Source organism: Equus przewalskii, chromosome 27 (assembly GCF_037783145.1).
Source record: "Equus przewalskii isolate Varuska chromosome 27, EquPr2, whole genome shotgun sequence".
In the NCBI taxonomy this organism is placed as follows: Eukaryota; Metazoa; Chordata; class Mammalia; order Perissodactyla; family Equidae; genus Equus; species Equus przewalskii.
The window spans coordinates 35,466,028-35,484,540 of NC_091857.1; the positions used below are offsets into that span (position 1 = coordinate 35,466,028).

Here is an 18,513-nt window from a genome sequence, read left to right on the forward strand (position 1 = left end):
AGGTCATTCCTCAAGGCAGTGAGGCGCCTTAAGATTTTATAATCAACATTTTTAACAACACTTCTACCAATTGGTGTGTGTATGTGTGTGTGTAACATGTGTCGTAAATATGCACGACAAATATTGCATTTACCTTTTTTAAAATCCTGTTTCTGTTTCACCTTTTTTTTTGTTTAGGTGTCTGACTTGTTGGGGATAAATACAACTTCCAATTATGGAAAACCCTTTCCACATCTGCAGTGATCAGATGTTGTGAAGTTACTTTTCACTCTTCCTTTGTATTAGCACGGCAAACTGAAAAACTTCTTTGTTATGAATTTGCCTTTTGTAAATATTAACATCACCTCCTGTCTCCATGTCCCTCTCGTTTGCTGTTTCTGCCCTGGCTTCTTGAGACGGAGGAGTAGAATTTAATGAAGATAGGGTTCTGGGGAAGTATCATATTCCAATGAGTGCTGGGGGTGGGGAATGTCTGCTGTGTAGAGTGTTTTATAGACAGGAAATTCCTAGAGTCATGTTTGTGGGTAAATGCATGCTGATTCTGCCCATCCTTACATGTAACATTTCAATTAAGTTATGTAGTCTAGGATACGCCCATCTTTTATGGTGCTTCCTCTTAAACAGGTACATGTCATATACAAATCGCTTCAAAGAGAGAGCATTTCATATCTTCCTTTTAGTGAAATAAGTTAGACAGAGAAAGACAAATTCTGTGTGATCTCACTTATACGTGGAATCTAAAAAGAACCCAAAAAACTGAACTCATAGATACAGAGAACAGATTGGTGGTTGCCAGAGGTGGAGTGGGGAGGGTGGGTGAAATGGGTAAAGGGGATTGAAAGGTACACACTTCCAGTTATGAAATAAATAAGTCCTGGGGATGTAATGTACAGCATGGCAAAAAAAAAAAATATCTATATCTTCCTTTTAAGGAATGGATGCGTATCTGTTAAGACCTGTTTTCTCTCTTCTTTCCTATTTTCCTTCTTTTTTCAAGTCAGTTCATGTTATATCGTTCCTTTGTTAGGTAAAACAAAAAATAATTAGACTCTGATATGTGCAGAGAGTCCACTGACATTTAGCTCCTGGAAATGCGACTCAGAATGTAAAGATGTTTCACTAAGCTGTCACCTCAAAAAATTGACAAGGACAGTGTTGTCTTTGCAAAGCTTCTTCCAGATAAGGGCATCCTTTCTTTTGTAGGATTTCTTAGTAGGTAGCTTGAATGAACAAGGCTCATCGTTCACGTCTGATTTTATGAGATTGTACGCACCTGGCCCAGCTTCCTCGCGTGGGTGACAGTCTCTATCCTTTCATCCATCGCCAGCATTCAGCCCTCCTTCCTCAGTCCTGCTTGACCGGCTACAGACTCAGGCCAGTTCAGCTCAACCCTGGAAGGATTTCAGGGTCTCCATCACCTCCTTCCTGGGCATGCAGTTGGCCTTGGGCTCCGAGCCAGGCACTGCTGTCCCAGGGGAAACCTTCGCCTCCCCAGGATGCTCATCCATTTGACCCGGCTTCTGATCAAATTTTTACTTGGTTTTCTGCCAGGACTGGATCCTGGTCCTCAATCCTGGTTCCAATGGCCATGAAACTGCTTGGCCTTTGTCAGCCTCTCCAGATGCCTGGGATGCTGACAAGGATGAATCTGATGGGCCTTGAGCTGCCACATCCCTGTCCCTTGAATATAACTCAACCGTCAGGAGCTCGCAGCCTTGTTTCTGCACCCCTGCCCTTGGTGCCTTTGGGTGACCCCAGGTTTGTAACCTCCTGTAGTGTTCGGTTGAACTTTCCCCTTCTGCTCCCCATGGCGTGCCTCTGCTGCTCCTCCTTGCTCCCAGGAAAGCCCCTTGGGTGTGTGAGGGTTCCTCCCAGCTTTCCTAATTCCAGACTCTTCTCCTTTGCCCTTGGCCTGACGAGAGGGTACCTCAGAGCTTAAAGTCCGTTGAAGCTTCGTGGCTGGGCTCCTGCAGGTTTTGACAAGAATTTTCTTTGCCTATGAAGGGATTAAGAGCTTGTGTCTGGAGAGGCAAGGTGAAGGGGTGGGAAAGATGATTTATAGAGATTTTGACAACGAATGTCGCCTTCAGTTGAAAACCAGAATTAGGAGATTTGAGTATTGTGTAATGAGGCATTTGAAAAACAAATCAACCAGAATTTTTATATCTTATTTTGAACGTTTTCCCATATCCTCAATAGAAGAAAAAAGAGCCTGAAGTCGTTTGGGACCAAGTTGGGTCAATAAAGTAGCTGACCATCCATTCACTCCTTCAATAAATATTCACATGGAGATAAAGGGTTTGGCTCTGGAGCCCGATGCCTGGGTTCACAGCCCAGCTCTGCCAGGTGTTTGGCAAGTTACTTAATTTCTCTATGACTCAGTTTCCTTAACTGAAATCGGAGATTATGACAGCACTTATTTCATAGGGGTGGTTATGAGGATTAAATGCTTTCATATAGATAAAGCTTTAGAACAGTGCCAGGATATGTAAGTCTTACATAAATTATAGCTATTGTTATTATTTTCCGATTCAGCGCCAAGCGCTGTCTCATGCCAGATAAGATTCTTTTGGATCAAGAATGAGGTATGAAAAGAAAGTAAGGAAACTAGTTTTCTTTTAATGATTTAAAAAAAAAAAAAACCCTTGGTTTTGAAAGTTATTGCCAAAAAATGTTCCCAAGCTATTTTGAGCAACAGAAGAATTGCTTGAATAAAATGACTGATGTCAGGGGCGTAGGGTTTAATTTGTTGTCTAAATTTTGGTCCCCATGCATTTTATTTAATCTCTGACTCTCCGTAATTATCTGAAGCCATCCCTGGGCGTTACACTTAAGTTTACAACTCTGTCTATTCTTTTTCTTGCTATTTCTAATTTATTTGCTGGATTCTTTTTTCATAGAGGTGTTTTGGTTATCGGTTCCTGACCTCTTGCAGGTTCCCTTTTTAATCTCATTCTTTCGCCTTGTCCTCCCATGTTTCCTTTCTTGTTTCACCAATATCACGTTCTTATTTTCTTGTGGCGGCAAGTCAGTTAGTGTCAAAACTTTTTTTTTTTTTTAAAGATTTTATTTTTTCCTTTTTCTCCCCAGAGCCCCCCGGTACATAGTTGTGTATTCTTTGTTGTGGGTCCTTCTAGTTGTGGCATGTGGGACGCTGCCTCAGTGTGGCTTGATGAGCAGTGCCATGTCCGCGCCCAGGATTCGAACTAATGAAACACTGGGCCGCCTGCAGCGGAGTGCGCGAACTTAACCACTCGGCCACGGGGCCAGCCCCTCAAAACTTTTTTTTTGGGTTGCTTAGAGTGTGGTCCACGTTTGTAAAGCTGTAAGTGCCTGGGATGACACAGACAGTTTCAAAATCATTGTTTCAAAGTACTCATCCTTCCAGTGTCTAATGAAATCTTCCACATCAACCTCAAGGCTAAAAATGTTCCATGTAGGGATGGACCCAGGGATGGAGAAATATCCATCCAGGGGTGTTTGTCTTGTGTTTACTGATTCTCACCAGGACCAATGTGAGAGCTTTTAACCCACATCTGGGAGTATATTTTCTTCCAGCCCGGCTTCTTTATTTGTCTTTCTCGCACACTTCCTTCCCATTGCTTTCCCCTGGCTTTCTTTAGTGGATTTGCATATTTTCTCTGCCATTCCTTTTTATGTCCAGTATATTTAACAAGGGCAGGTTCAGTTGTCTCCTTGGATATAATTTGGTGAATTATCCTGGATTGCTTCTCTCCGTCTGTGAAATTTGTCTGTTTTCTTCTCGGAGCTTCAATCTGTGTGCTGGATATCATTTTGTACCTGCTTTTCTTTTGCCTGAGGGTAGGAGGGAGGAAAGGGTGTAGCTTGAATCGTGGATAATTATGATTAGTAGACTTAGTCTCTATTCGTTTTTCCTGTAATTTTGTTAAACGTGGCTTTCAGGGTACACTCAGGTTTCAGAGTGCCTCCAAATTCAGGATGTAGCTTGGAGGTATTAATTTTTTTTCAAGTTTTAAATGATTTCAACCAGACAAAAGAGTCAAGAGTAACAGACAAACCACGTATGAGTCCACAACCCAGCTTTGCTGAGCTCTGACGTACTTGCTTCTAATTTAAAGATAACACGATTTCAAAGCATCATTGACGCCTCCTCCGCACCCCACCCCCCAGGCCTCTGGACCTCCTTTCTTCCCTTCTCACTCTCCTGAACTCTTACTTGTCTTTCCCCTGCGTGTATTGACATCACTACTGCATATGCGGGTATCCAGGCTGAATGTATGGTATTGTGTTCCATTTTTGAAGCTTTCTAAAATAGTTTCCTACTGTCCTATTGTTACCGCAACTCTTCTTCATTTGTGGTCTTTTTGACATTTATCCCTGTGGAGACACACAGGTCTAGTTCATTCATTTTTATGGCTGCATAAAATTACGTTACACAATTATCTTAGGATGGATTTGACTGTCCTTTTGTTGATGGATGTTTTGATGGTTCTCATTTTTCATATAAAAATGCTATAATACACCTTCCGGTCTGGGTCTCCTTTTGCACACACGTATGAGTTTCCTTTACGTATGTCTCTAGAAAAGAATAATCGAGTCAAAGGGCATGCGTGTCTCCATCCTTCCATACTGAAGAATGCTCTCCCAGGTCGCTGTGCCAGTTTATTCCCCCACCTACTGTATAACCGGGTCTCTCAGTTTCTGTTTCTCCACAGCCTCACCAACACTTAGAATTATTGGACTTTTACATTTTTGTAAATATTGTGGGTATGAAATAGTATCTGGCTGTTTTAATGTCCGTTTGCCTGATTCCAGTAAAGCGTCTTTTCATATATATGTATGTATACTAAAAACAAAATATATATGTGTTCGTGTATGTTTATATATATGTAAAAACCATTCTGTGAATGGCCTGTTCATACCTTTTGCTCATCTTCCATCTGGGGGTATCTCTTTCTTATTAGTTTATAGAAGTTCGTTTAGAAATTCTAGATCCTTCCTTTCTATAATATGCATTGCAGATATCATCTACTCGTCTGTGGCTTGTGTTTTTACGTTTTTGTTGACCAATTTTTTTAATTTGGTCAAATTTACCAAATTTTCATTTACAGTTTGTGCTTTTTTCTGTCTTAAGAAAATTTCCCCCACTTTAAGGTTTTAAAGATAGTGTCATATATTTTCTTCTAAAAGTCTTCGAGTTTCGCTTTTCACGTTTAGGTTTTTAATCCTCCTTGGATTTGCTTTTGGTATGTGATGAGCTAGAGGTTCACATTTGATTTTTCCATGGGAATAGTCAGTAGTTCCAGATCATTAAATCGATAGTCGGTGCTTTCCTGGTGATTCATAATGCCGTTTCTGGCAGATATGTGTAGATCTGTTTCTGGGCTGTCTCTTCTGTTTTATTGGTGTCTTGGTCTGCTCAGGCTGCCGTAACAAAATACCATAGACTTAGGGGCGTAAACAACAGAAATTTATTTTTTCACAGTTCTGGAGGCTGGAAGGGGGAGGTCAGGGTGCCAGATCCTAGTGAGAGTTCTCTTCCTGGCTTGCAGGTGGCAGCCTCCTGGCTGTGTCCTCAACATGGCGGAGAGAGAGAGCTCGCTCTCTCTTCCTCTTCTCATAAGGCTGTCAATCCTGTTGGATTACAACCCCAGTTTATGAGCTCATTTAACCTTAATTACCCCCTAAAAGCCCTTTCTCCAAATATAGTCGTGTTGGGGTTAGAGCTTTTTGCAGAGGATGTAATTCAGTCCATAACTTTGGTCTATTTGTCTATACTTCACAAATACTCACTGACTTAATTGGTATGGCCTTACACTAAGTCATGACATATTGAACAAGTTTTCCCACCTTATTTCTCTTTATAATGTATTTAGGTCTAGGCACTTTTCAAACTGCTACTTTTGCACTGGGTCCTGGGCGAGTGAATCTGGGTGCAGGATTCTCCTCTAAGAGTGGAGTCTCTGGGGCAGCCCCATGGCCGAGTGGTTAAGTCCACTTCAGCAGCCCAGGTTTTCACCAGTTCGGATCCTGGGCACAGACCTAGCATGGCTCATCAAGCTGTGCTGAGGCGGCGTCCCACATAGAAGAACTTATAACTAGAATATACAACTATGTGTGTTGGAGAGAAGAAGAAGAAGAGAAAAAAGAAGATTGGCAACAGATGTTAGCTCAGGGCCAGTCTGAAAAAAAAGAATGGAGTCTCCATTCCTACAGTCTTATGGTTCTCCTGGACATCAGCCCTATCGGTTTTCAAAGCCAGATGTTGTGGGAGCTTATCCTTCCTTCCGCTGCAGGTCCCCAGGGGTGGTGTGCCTGATGTGGGGCACAAACCCCTTGTTCCTTAGGGAGAAGCTCCGTTTTTTTTGAGATTCATCCCGATTGTGGGTCAGTGCGCCAGGGGTGGAGTTTTCTGTGAGACCTCATCTCTTCCTCTGCTCCCTACCTGATGTCCCCTTTCATCTCTTGTTGTGGAATAGCTGTTCAGCTACTTCTCAAGCTCTTTTCAGGGGGAATTGTTCTGTAGGTAGCTGCGGATTTGTTGTTTCGGTGGAAGAAATGGTTCAGGATCTTCCCGTGCTGCCATCTTGAACCGCCTTCCTGAATGTTCTCTAATAACATTTTGTAATCCAGCAGTCTTGCACATCTTTGGTTAGATTCAGTCCTTGATACCTTTTTTTATAGTTTTTGATGCTCTTGTGATTGACATTTTTGTTGCTGCTTTTAAAAAGTCTTTATTTTGAAAGAATTCTAGACTTAGGGAAAAGTGGCAGAAATTGTAGAGAGAGTTTCTGTGTATCTTCTATCCAGCTTTCCCTTTACATGGTTAGTTAATATGTTAACATTAATAGTTCAGTTACTGAGAACAGGAAATGAACATTCACACAGTACTCTTAATTAATCTTCAGACCTTGTTTGAATTTTGCCATTTTTCCTGCTAGTGTCATTTTTGTGGTCTAGGATCCCAGCCGGAATCCTGTTTGCGTTTGGTTGTCATGGCTCCTTATTCTCTTTTAATCTGTAGTAGTTATTTAGTCTCTCTTTGTCTTTCATGAACTTGACATTTGGGAAGCATCCAGGGCAGTTATTTTTGTAGAACGTTCCTCAGCTTGGCTCTGCCTGACTTTTTTTTACGATTAGATTGAAGTTACGCCTTTTTAGTAATAATACCACAGAAGTTTGATAAATTTTCTTATTGGTTCTGATAGATTATATATATATCTTCTTGAATGTTTTGCATAGATAATTGTATTAGATATTTTGGTTATTTGTGTCTTCCTAGCATGTGGGAGGTTTTTCTTCTCTAAACTTTTTTTTCTTTTTTTGGTGAGGAAGATCGGCCCTGAGCTAACATCTGTGCCAGTCTCCCTCCATTTTGTGTGTGGGGCATCAAGCATGGCTTGATGAGCGATGTGCTAGGTCTGTGCCCGGGAACCCGTGAACCCCAGGCCGCTGAATCGGGGTGCACGAACTTAACCACTACACCATCAGGTTGGCCTCATAAACTTTTGAAGTTAGACACGGTCATATAACTTTTTCTGACCAATGAAGTGGGAGCTGAAGCGATGAATCCTGAGGGATTTACTTGTAGGTGCTTGATTTTCCAGCTCTCTTTGCTTTGCTAGTGTAAGCACATATTGATGCGAACATGTCGTAAGATCCGTAAAATGATAAATCAACTTTTGGAGGACAGCTGCCTTCAGAAGTAGTCTAGATCAGCAGAGGACCTGACCTATGTGAAAATGAACTTGCTGTTTTTTCTTGAGGTTGTTTGTTAACTGTGGCATAACCTAGACTATTTGGTCTGATACAATATTGTCTGTAAAGAAGAATATCTTCATTTCTTCATTTTCCGATTCTTATACCTCTTATTTCCTTTTCTGGTCTTATTGGATTGGCTAGGACCTCGAGTACCGTGTTTAATAAATCAGTAATAGTGGACATCCATATTGTGATCTTGACCTTAATGGGAATTCTTTTAAGTTTCACTATTTAGTATGATACTTAGGCTAGGTGTTTAATGAATACTCTTTGTCAAGTTAATAAGTTCCCTTCTTTCTCATGAATCAGTGCTGAATTTTATCGATTTTTTTTAGTTGCATCTGTTGAGAGAATCATGTATTTTTTCTTCCTTTAATTTACTGGCATAGTATATTAATGATAATCTCGTGAATTATTTAGGAACTTTTTTTTGAAAGAGCTGTTGTTCATAATTTTCTTTTCTTTTTACTATCTCTGTCTGAAGTTGAATTTTTTTTTCTGTTTTTCTCTGAAACAGCTTGTAAAAAAGGATTTTTTTTCCTTTAAAACTCAGTAAAGTTCACCTCTAAATCTTTTTGAGTTGTCTTTTGGGGTGGGGGCAGGTAGGATTTTGGTTACAGATTCAGTGTCTTTAATTGTTCTTTGCTTATTCAAGTTCTGTTTCTTTTTCAGTGAACTTTGTTATTTGTGATTTTTTACAAAATGATTTTATCTAGGTTTTGAAATTTATTGGCATAAAGTTGTTCATAATATTCTATTATGATTTAAAAAAATTTTATTTCTCTTTGTTTGTGGACCTTTTCTTTTTTAATTTGGCTTATTTTGGCATCTTTTCTCTTTTCCAGTTAAATCTTGCTAGAGCTTTATTTATTTTATTAGTTTTGCTAATAAATAGTTTTTGAGTATAGAGCGATCCTTTTTGTTTTATTCTCCATTTCATTCTTTGCGACTCATATTACCATTTCTCCCCTTTTCTTGCCTTTTAATGTTTATTTTCTTTTTCCAGCTTCCTGAATTACATACTTAATTTATTTTAAATCCTTCTTTTTTGCCCTGTAAATTTATTCCTAAGAAATTTTTGCTGCATTCTACAGGTTTTGATAAGTTGTTCTTTAATTTTTGTTTGTTTTAAAATATCCATTGTGATTTCCTCTTTAACCTATAAATTATTTCCCATATAGATTTAAAAGTTTCAAAACATACATTTTTCCCCATTATGTTTTTATGTTGATTTTCAGTTCCTATAAATGGTACATGTGCAATTAAAAAGAATGGTTATTCTCTTTTTCTCTACGTATTTATTAAATGAGGTTTATTTGTTTTCTTCATCAAATCATTATTATTACTATTTTTTGTTTTGCCCTTGTTATACTTTTTGAGAGGAAGGTGGAAAAATACAGTTGATCTTTGTAATATTGTCAATTTTTGTGTTACGTGTTTTGAGACTGTGTTGTGAAGGCTTACACGTTTATCAAGGCTCCGTGTCATAAGATGATGTGGTGAATGCTGTGTCATATTGATGCTTTTGGCCTGAGCTCTCTCTTGTGTCACGTGGCTGCACTGGGGTCCCTCTCAGCACCCCCCACCTTCCTAGTTCTTGCGGGCATCTTTCCCACCTATAGTTGTACCTTTCCTTTGGGTGTGTCATTTTAACCTGCGTAGAGATGGATATTGTTTTTGCCAATCTGATAAATTCTGTTTTTAAATAAGTGAGATTAGTCCATTTATAATAAGTGTGGCTTCTGAGATACTTAGACTTAATTCTATTATCTCATGTGTTTTCTCCTTACCAACTTTTTCCTTTAGTTGTCTTTTCTTCATTTTTTGTCTCCTGTTAATTGATAAAGTTTTCTGTGTTCCCGTTTTCCCCCTTTGCTGGTTTGCAAGCTGTGGACTGTATTTCCATTCTTTTAGTGATTATCCTCAATTTTGAGTCACGTATTTTAACCATATATAAAGTTTTTCAGTATTTCTATCATTTTCCCTATCATGACAAGGATGTTAGCATACTTTAATTAGCAAACAACTTCTCTCCTTTATTTTGTAGCTCTTGCCTAGCTTTTGGTTTTAACTTTTTAAACATGAAAAATTAGTTATTTTTATGGAATAAATTAGTTAAGTTTAATCACATATGTGGTCAATTTCCGTGCTTATTGTTGTGTCCTGTGTCTCTTGACATACGCCTGGGTTTGCACATCTTGCTGAAGTGCATCCATTATAATTCTTTAGTAAGGCTATATGGGCAGTAAACTTTCATACTATTTGTGTGTTTGAAAATGTCCTAATTATGGCTTTGCTTTTGCATGTTAGTTTAACTGGGTATGAAATTCTGGATTGGCAATAATTTCCCTCCAGCATTTTCAACATCACATTCCATCATCTTCTGATTTAAATTATTGGTCTGAGACATTTCTGTCAGTCTAATTTTCAGGCTTTTGTGGATAATTTGCCTTTCTCTCTGATAACTTTTGAGACTTTCTCCTGGTCCTTGATGTTCTGCAGTTTCATTGTGATGTGTTGAGGTGTGGATTTATCTTTATTTATCATGCTGGGTACTTAGGGTGCAGGGTTTTTTTTTAATGCTTTTTGGTGAGGAGGATTGGCCCTGAGCTAACATCTGTTGCCAATCTTCTGCTCTCTCTCATTTTTTTTCTCTCCCAAACCCCAGTACATAGTTGTATAGCCTAGTTGTAAGTCATTCTAGTTCCTCTATGTGGGATTCCCACACAGCATGGCTTGGTGAACAGTGTGTACGTCTGCGCCCAGGATCTGAACCTCTGAACCCCGGCCACCGAAGTGGGGCATGTGAACTTAACCACATGGCCACAGGGCCAGCCCCTAGGGTGCAGTTTTGATTTGAGGACTCATATCTTCAGTTCTGGAACATTCTCTGCTGATATTTCTTCTCATATTTCTTCTCTGCTGTTCCTTCTGTTCCTTTCTTCAAGAACTCTTGTAAGGTTAAGTTGACCCTCTTGAGGTGTCTAGTACATTCACTTTCTGATAAGTTTCTGATGTAAGTCCTGGTTGTGGTTGGAGACAGTTAGCTCTGGCAGAAGATGAGGATTCTCCTTTCAGTGGGGCCTTCCTTCTCTCTGTGGAATGTGCAAAGGCAAGGCTTCAGGTTGAATTTCAGTTTACCCTACAGGATTGTTTCCTTCACGTTCCTGTGGACCACCTCTGCTCCCTTTGCTCCGGCTTGGAAGGGAGACAAGGAAGACTTATGAATTTCACTTCCTCACCTTTTCCCCCACTTTCACCTCCCCCATAAAGGGTACGTGTAAAATTCTGTTTTCGGTGGTTTTTCATGACCACCACTTTCAAGGGGTATGCCAAGAGTTGTGTCCCTTTGGTTTGGTGTTGCTTGTATGTTTTTGGCCAGCTTGAACTTCCTGCTTCATTTCAGTGTGGACAAAGTAGAGAAACAAATGTCTCAATACCCTATTACACATTTGAGCAAAAATAGTTGCTGACATTATTCAACCCATTAGCAGTAGGTCAGAGGGGGTGTTCTATGTCCCAGTTTTGTGTAAAGTCTGGCAGAATTCCGAGTTGTTTGGCATCTTTGGAGAGAAGCAGATGCCCGTTATAATTGGACATGAATTAAGGAATTGAGAAGTTTGAATGAGGCAAATAAATGGTAGGAAGCTGGCCTCACTAAGATGGAGGTGTAGGTGGAAGGATGGTGGTCGACATTCTGTGGATCCGAGTTGTCATGAATGCTCCACAGCTGAATCTCTGGAGAATCCATGAATGACTGATGTTGGATTTTTTTTGATACCTTTATTTGGCTTTCTCAGGTACCAAATGCCCAAATTCCCGGTTTGCTAGTTATTAACTAATCGGGTTACCCCCCTGAAATGTGCAAAAAAGATTCATTACTCCAAGACTGTTGTTTTTTTCCTCCCCATCCTCACTCTCTTGTAAATCTTGTTTTTGCTTCTGCTCTGAGAGTCACTTTACCAGCTGACTCTCCCACAGGAGGAAACCATTTCTGTGAAAGATAACTAAACTACATGCAAAAGAAGTAATTTTTTCTGAGTTGTTCTTTGACAGACTTACGCTTCCCATTTTAGACTTAGAGTGTGGCACTCAAGTCTAATGTTGCATGTGCACTTTGCTGACCTCTGACACATGCTGTTAACACCTGTCTGATTGATGCTCTTTTTTGGGTCATCTGTAGTAATTGTGGGGTGCAGAAGCCAAGTGGTCAGCACAGGTTCTTCCATCAGGTAAAATGGAGGAGCTTTTTCAGGCTAATGAAAACCGATAATGCCAGAGACCATGTGGGAGATTTAAATGGTTAGAGGAAGAAGAGTTATGATGTTAGGAAGGCATTTTTCACGCGGTTGGTTCCTAGTTATTCAGGTTTATCGAGCCTGGTGGTTCTCGCTCTCCCGCTGACCCGTCTCAACTGTGCTCTTGATTCAGCTGCACCGCCACACTGTCAATCTTCTCTTTATCCATTTGATTTCTTAATGGGTCTGTAAAATGTGTTCCTCACAAACTGTTCTAAGATCAGAGAAATGTGGGCCACCTGCCTATGAATCTTCTTTTTGAGATTCACTCTACATGTTCACTTTGTAAAGTTTCCCCAAAGTCCTACAGTTAAGAAGCCTGTTTAATTTTGTTGAATCCGATGGTCCCCCAATCTGCGATCCCACCTCTCTCCCACCTCCCACCTCACTGCCCCCAAACACACACGGGTCCTCTTGAACTCTGGTGGGGCACAGTTAGGGAAAACCTGCCCAATACGGACAGAAAGGACTCCACAGTCCCTCCGGCTCTGATCTCCGCTTCCCTTCAACTCTTGATTCTTTTCTTTCTTTTTATTTTTTTAATTAATAGTTTTATTGAAGTGTAATATCAGTATTATAAATTTTACCCACTAAGTTTGCAATTCAATGAACCCCAAATTCTTTTTCATTGTCCTGGTAAAATATACATAAATTGCATTGACCATTTTAGCCACAATTCCATGACATTTCGTACATTCACAATGTTGTGCAAGCAAATCTACTATCTAGTTGCAGAACATTTTCATCACCCCGAAAGGAAACCCTGTATCCGTCACTTCTCTTCACAGTGCTCAGCTCCTGGTGACCACCATTCTACTTTCTGTCTCTATGAATTTGACTATCTAGGTCCCTCATATAAGTGGAATCATACAGTATCTGTCCTTTTGTGACTGGTTTCTTTCACTTAGCGTACTGTCTTCAAGGTTCATTCGTGTTGTAGCCTGTGTCAGAATTTCTTTCCTTTTTAGGGCTACTATTCCAGTGTATGAATGTACCACATTTTATTTATCCATTCCTCCATCTGTGGACACTTGGGTTGTTTGCACCTTTTGGCTCTTGTGAATAACGCTACTACGAACACGGGTGTGCAAATATCCGTTCGAGTCCCTGCTTTCATTTCGTTGGGGCAGATACTCAGAAATGGAATTACTGGATCATGTGATAATTTCTATGCTTTATTTTTTGAAGAATTGCCATGCCGTTTTCCACAGTGCTGCACCAGTTTACGTTGCTACCAGCAATGCACAAGGACGGGTTCCAATTTCTCTACAAACTTGCCAACACTTGTTAATTTTTTAATAATTTATTTTTATGATAGCCCTCATAGCGGGTGTGAAGTAGTATCTCACTGTGGTTTTTTTTTTCAAGATTGGCACCTGAGCTAACAACTGTTGCCAATCTTCTGTTTTTCTTCTTCTTCTTCTCCCCAAAGCCCCCCAGTACGTAGTTGTATATTTTGGTTGTGGGTCCTCCTAATTGTGGCATGTGGGACGCCACCTCAGCATGGCCTGATGAGCGGTGCCATGTCCATGCCCGGGATCCCAGCCAGCAAACCCTGGGCCGCTGAAGCGGAGTGCGCGAACTTAACCACTCGGCCACGGGGCCGGCCCCTCACTGTGGTTTTGATTTGCATTTCCCTAGGGGTTAGTGACATTGAGCATCTTTTCATGTGCATGTGGGTCATCTGGATATCTTCTGTGGAGAAGAGTCCTTTGCCCATTTTTTAATAAGGCTGTTTGTTTTTTGTTATTGACAAATCCCTACTTATTAACAGATAAGATGTTTACAGTCATGAGCTTTACTTCTGGGAAAGAGGTTGCCCGGCGTTTCTCTCTTTTCTGCTTTCTTGCCCCCACCCTAGTCCTCCATCAGTCATCATTTATTACTGTGCTGGTTTGTCCTGTTTTCAGGCTTGACTGAACGGCTCTGTTGCATCCGTTTCCACATCCCAGGTTTTGGACCATCGTCTCTTTATAGCTGTTGGTTCCTTGGACGGAGAGTTTTATTTAAGCCAACCGCCCCCATCACCTTCCTTCTCCTTCTAAAGGATTGTCATTTGCTCTCTGATTTTAGCCACAATTACTCCACTGAAGCTGCATTTTGGAAGTCTGAGAGCTTCTGGCTCCATAATTTTCTGTAGGATGAACATTGATGATGACTCCTTCCTTCTTTAGCCTCTTTTGGTCCCTGAGGATGCTTCCCTGTGACACGGGGAGGGGGAGTGAGCAGTGGGGTTGAGGACTGTGGACCCTGGGGTGCTTTGTGTGTATGCAGATGCTGCCTTTGACCAGCATCTCACTTTAGGACCCAGGCTTTACTTTACTCTGTGGGTTTCTCCTTGTAAGAGAGAACATTAGCGCCCACCTTCTAGATGCGTGGTGAGGACTGAATAAGGATCACGTGATAAGTGCTTAGCACAGTAACTGGCACCAGGGAGTATCATGTTAGCCACTGTTTGGACGTTAATCTGGTTTTTCTCTTATATATCCAATTGATCCCTTTTCACCTCCATTTTTTCTCCCTTCTCACTCTTGTTTTCTAAATCCTGTTCTTTGCTCTCCATCATTCTCTTCCTTGACATTGTCTCATGCCTGCCATTTCAAAACCAATCTGCAGGCAGATTCTAACCAGGTCACCACTCTACATTTTGGTAGGAGGCTTCTTGTAGCACAAAACTGTGCTGTAAGGACGTATTTTTTGGAGGACATTTTGACCCTTGTCAAATCCCTCCATGTCAGCTGCCCCCTCACCAGCTCCTACACAGCCATACCAGTTCCTCTTCAAATCTGGAAGAATTGGACCTTTCACCAATTTCTATGAATTGCGTTTTTATTTTGGTGAGGGAGATTGGCCCTGAGCTAACATCTGTTGCCAATATTCCTCTATTTTTTGTATGTGGGATGCTGCCACAGTTTGGCTTGATGAGCAGTGTGTAGGTCCATGCTCGGCATCCGAACCCATGAACCCTGGGCTGCTGAAGTGGAGAGTGTGAACTTAACCACTATGCCACCCGGCCAGGCTCTGAATTGCATTATTTTGAAGATGAAATCACAAATGTCACCCCGGCCGGTGGACCTGGGCCACGTCAAGTGATTATATCCTGAGAAGAAGGAATTGTAGGGCTTTATGAATCAAACAGAGTAAAATCACAGAAGTCTTAGGGGTGATCTAGAATATTGCTTGAGTGTTTACTAGTTCCTGGGTACTGTGAAGTACTTATTTAACTTTCGCAAGAACTTTCAGAGGTAGTTAGTATTATTTTCTCATTTTGTAAGTTTTCCATTTCTCATCTAGAGAAAACTGAGTCTTAAGAAGGTAAACATGCCCCGAATCTTATAACTAATAAGTGACTGACTTAAGATTTGACCCAGTTTCCCGGGGCTCCAAATACCGAACTCTTAACATCATCTGTCTTCCATATGTGTCATTTCTCATTTTATTTCTTCCTGCGCCCTTTTCTTTCTATATTTATTAGATATGCTAGAGCTTAGTCCATTTTAAAGAGAGAAAATGGGTGCATATTTATCTGTGAAACTTTGTTTTCATGTTTGAATTAATTCAGTCCTGCTTTTGGTTTTATTATTCTTGCTCTTTTCTATAATTTTTGTTTGGTTTCTAAATTCTTTGAGAGCTTAGTCCATTTCTTTCTTTTCTTTAATAATGAAAGTACATAAGGCTCTACATTTGCCTCTGAAAGTGACTTTGAACTCATCCTAAAGAATCTTATCTATGGGGACGGCCCCATGGCTGAGTGGTTAAGTTTGTGTGCTCTGCTGTGGTGGCCCAGGGTTTCGCTGGTTCGGATCCTGGGCATGGACGTGGCACCACTCGTCAGGCCATGTTGAGATGGCGTCCCACATGCCACAAGTAGAAGGACCCATAACTAGAATAGACAACTATGTACTGGGGGGATTTGGGGAGAAAAAGCAGAAAGAAAAAAAAAAAAGAAGATTGGCAACAGTTGTTAGCTCAGATGCCAATCTTTGGAAAAAAAAAGAATTTATCAAAAAAAAAGAATCTTATCTAGTGTTGTCATTTGTTTTGTTTTATAAGTAATCTATTCTTGCACATTTATTATTTCTCCTTTGACCTCAAGGTTAATTTTCTTTATTTCTCATTGTTTGGGATTTTTGATGACTTGATGATTAAACTTAATGTTAATTCCTAGTTGTAGTGCTTTATGGCCAGGATGATGACCTCTCGTTTTCCTATTAAGTCTGTCTACACTTACATTGCTATTCAGAAGTACGTGTAGTTACAATTATGGAGATACTGGTTTAAAATGAAAATGACTAGGATTTGAAACCTGTGTTTATAAGTCACTTATTTTAGTCTAAATCTGAGTTCTTGTTTCTCCAACTGATATGTTCTGTTTCTTTTTCTTATTCAAGTAGGATATATATTCTCAATAAAATTCTCAGGGCACATCGCCAGTTTTGGTTTTTACAGGACAGTGGCCCCACCTTGTTCTGTAACACAGCGCTCAAAGCCAGATACCGGTGAAGAAATGAAGTGGTTTGTTGAGTGCAACAGTAGGCCTCTCTCATAAACCCATCAATGTTTAACAATTTTAACGAGCTTTTAAAAAGTGTCATATTTTCACTGTGAATCATTTCACATTAAAATCTGTGGTTTTCCTGCCAAAGTTATCTTTAATGAAAGCTATTTACTTTCAGCCAGATTTTGAGTAAAGTGAATGTGAGTGAAGCTGGAAGCAGATTCCACAAGAAACCCAAATGTCAGAGGGGGAAATTGCTGAGCAGCTGGGTCTTGGTTCTGTTAATGCTCCCATTGACAGGCTCAGCCACACTCCGCCAGCACTCCCAGGACAGTGCCTCCTTCAGGACTTCTTGGGCATTGGTGACCTGGGTCAATGAACCTTCTCTCTCAGACATTTCTGCCTTCCTCCATCGATTCTTGGTGCCTGTGCTGGGTTTTCAAGTGAGAGAGTGAAAGACATGAGGAGGACTTGCCTTTGATGAGGAGATGATGTTTACGTGTTTGTATTTTCTTTTTCCATTTCAGGGAAGCTGCTTTCTATAGATTCACTGCAAAGCTGTGATTGCCTAGAGGTGGCCAGAGGAGAGAACGCGGTCCCCGGGAGGTAAGGCAGCAGAGGAACCCAAGGAAGGATGGGACGCAGCTGCATGGAAATAGCTCCCCAGCTGGTTTCGAGTCTTGAATGTAACAATTTGTCTCCTCTTTGATAGCTGACCCTGCCTGTCGATTTTCTCCAAACAGAAGTAAAACTCGAATGGGGAAAAATTAAATGGAAAAAACCATTTTTCCTTTCAAAATATTCATAGAGAGAGGAGGAAGCGTGTACTTAGAGAGCTAAATACAATGTTCCTCGTGGGCGGAATTCCACCTAATACTGCCATTGTGCTTGCTGCTTAGCAAGCGCACCAAAAGCACACTGCAGATCTTGAGGGAATAACTGCTTTGAGTCATTTTATCCATTTATTCACTTAGTAACTGTGTGTGTGTTTGAGGGCCGCCGTAACAAAGGGCCACAGACCGAGTGGCTGAGACGACAGAAATGGATTGTCTCACAGTCTGGAGGCCAGGAGCCCGAGGTCACGGTGTGGGCAGGGCTGGTTCTGGGGGCTGCGAGGCCGACTCCGCCCCAGGCCTCTCCCCCAGCTTCTGGGGGTTTGATGTCAGTCTTTGAGGTTCCTTGGCTTGTAGAAGCACCACCCCAATCCCTGCCTCTGTCTTCCCATGGTGTTCTCTCTGTGTGTGTGTGTGTCCTAATTTCTTCTCCAGTCGTGGATTAGGGGCCCACCCTCCTCCGGTGTGGCCTCATCTTAACTAATTGCATCTACAATGACCCTATGTCCAAGTAAGGCCACATTCTGAGATCCTGGGGGTTGGGACTGCAGCATATGAATTTAGGGGGAACACAATTCAGCTCAGGATAGTAAATATTTATTCACGCACCCAGTAAATGTTTCCTGAGCATCTCTTATGTGAAACTATGGTATGAGGTGTGGAGATTTAAATAAACATGAATAAAGTATTTCCTGTTCCAAGCCACTCGCAGTAAAGTGGGGGAGCGCTGTATAAGCAAATAACTGTACTCTGACAGCGATCTGGTAAAGGTCTGTGCAAGGGGCTGTGGTGGTACCAAGAAGGGGCGTGGCTAAGTGTCCTTGTTTGTGGAGAGGAACACTTCCTGCAGTCCAGGAAGCAGCAGCTTGAGGGCGGTCGACATGGGACGTGGAGAGGGAAGGTCAGGAGATTGCCCTACAGAGGTTTTACTGCTTCTGAGAGTGTCACTTCTGCTGTGTTGACAAATCACGTGTGCTTTTGAATTTTGTGTCTGGACAGCCATTCTTTATTATTGTGTATGCCTTATTTCCTGAACGAAGATTATCTTCCATCTGCATGATCATTCTATGCCTCCCTCCTGGCACAAATAGGCAAATGCTGGAATTAATGCTCTGTATGTGCCATCGGTTTCCCTGTCTTT

General features: G+C 41.1%; 1 protein-coding gene across 1 annotated transcript in view; it reads left to right on the plus strand.

The window, feature by feature from the left end:
* Positions 1–18,513, plus strand: part of B3GALT5 (beta-1,3-galactosyltransferase 5) — a 43,995-nt gene that overhangs the window by 1,840 nt on the left and 23,642 nt on the right. The window contains exon 2 of the mRNA XM_070597544.1: positions 17,067–17,145. The gene's annotated coding sequence lies outside the window, so the exon portion shown is untranslated. The remainder of the gene's footprint in view (positions 1–17,066; positions 17,146–18,513) is intronic.